Genomic DNA, 1,934 nt, shown 5'->3' on the forward strand with positions numbered 1-1,934 from the left:
CAAATGTTTAACCGAGCTTGAACTGCTATTTCAAATGTTCATTTGGTTTTCAAGCAACGAAATAAGTCAAACGATGGTAAGACATATTCCATTGACGATGAAACATATATTATTCATAAATAATGTTTAAGAACTCGGAATTTCAATTCTTTAATTCTGTCTTTCACATAGGTAATCCTTGGTTTGAATGTGTCCCAACCAACAAGAAATATTAACAAGAATTCTCAAGAAACTTGGATAAAACATAACACTTGTCCCGTCAATTCCAATTAGCGAATAGTTGATGTATTGTTAAATGACAGTTATCCTTCTCCTGTGGTGAGTATTAATTTTCAGTTCCATCTCTGTTATAAATGACTTCTGTATTAAATAATTCACTTCAATGTTCAATTTTGAATATAATGGCCTTAAATAACTTGGTAATAACTGGCGAATTGATTATTTTTTGAGAGCTTCAAATATTGATCTTTATTCTCACCAACCCAACCATACATTTTTTTCTAATTCGAAAACAAATAGAATCGTGCAACTACTGATCGTCAAAACACGTCATGTTCAGTTTATAGGATAAATATTTAATTTGACTTGTTAAATTTATTTGATTCAATTTAATGAATCCTTATTATTGAAGTTGTTTCTTTACAGATTCCACTTAATTTTTTATGCACAAAAACTGAGGTACAGATTTCTTCTATAGAAATGACATGAAAACCTTACCAAGTTTGAAAAGTCAAGTGAAGGTAAGACATATTCCATTTTTGATTGAACACATATTATTCATAAATAATATTTGCTTTCTCGGAATTTCAATTTAATTTTATCCTCCATATTGGTATTCTTTGATTTAAATGTTAGCTTACCAACAGGAATTGCCAACAAGAATTCTCAAGAAAGTTGGATAAAGCTTAGTATTTGTCCAGGCATGTCTATTCAGTTAATAAACGGATGTTCTGGTGAACGAGAAATCTTTCCTTCTCCAATGGTATGTGTTGATTTTCATTTCCATCTGATATAACTATGTTGTATAAACTAATTTACATGAACGATAAATTTTGAATATAATGATTTTAATTCATTAGATATTATCAAGTTATTCTTGCTAGTTAGTTTTAACTCACTGATCTGTTTTTTCTAAACAACCATACATGCATTCTTTTTCTCTAATCCGCAAAACCAATAGAAGAATCGTGCATCGACTCGTCCAGTCAAGAACGCCACGCACAGTTAATAGGACAAATGAATAATTTGGTTTATTAAATAGATTTGATTAAATTTAATGATCCTTTTTAACGAAGTTGTTTCTTTTCAGATGCCACTCAGATTTTGATGTATAAACACTAAGGATGAGATTTCGACTAGAACCGAAATGATTACTTTGTGAAAATTTAAGTAAAGATACTATTGGATAATTCCAAATTACATCCCCATCAATGGACTCGAGGATCAATAAAGAACATTTTATGATAAATGCTGGATTGGAGACATTTCTGAAGATTTACATATACCTCAATACCATTTTACTTGGAAAAACCTCAAAGAACAATCTTTTGCAACCACTTCAAATGATTCATTTAAAAGCGCTCTTATATGTAAACGCTCTTATATGCCTTATAGAGATGCAGATTTTCTTCCTTCAAGTTGGGCATCTGCATAACATTTTCTAAGTCTCATAATATCTATCTTATAAAATGTTTTCCTTTAAAATTGTCTAACAAAAATTGGTAAAATTAAATTACGTTTAAAGCCTTTTTAACCGGGAAATTCTATAGTAATTTAAATGCCTATGACATATATCTATCTGAAGTTTACCGACAGACTTTAAAACAATAAGTACTTTGTTTTTTCGTAAAATCAATGTTCAATTCAGATTTTTTGAATAAAACAATTTGAGCAAACAACTAAATTTACTTTTCATCGTACATTTTCATATCTTT

General features: G+C 29.3%; 1 long non-coding RNA gene across 1 annotated transcript; it reads left to right on the plus strand.

Moving 5' to 3' along the window:
• Positions 1-655: 655 nt before the first annotated feature.
• On the plus strand, positions 656-1,543 carry LOC129957702 (uncharacterized). The gene is made up of 3 exons (XR_008782814.1): positions 656-740; positions 867-982; positions 1,310-1,543. It is a non-coding gene; the product is annotated as an uncharacterized LOC129957702 (long non-coding RNA).
• Positions 1,544-1,934: the final 391 nt, after the last annotated feature.

Source organism: Argiope bruennichi, chromosome 11, assembly GCF_947563725.1.
Source record: "Argiope bruennichi chromosome 11, qqArgBrue1.1, whole genome shotgun sequence".
Lineage (NCBI taxonomy): Eukaryota > Metazoa > Arthropoda > Arachnida > Araneae > Araneidae > Argiope > Argiope bruennichi.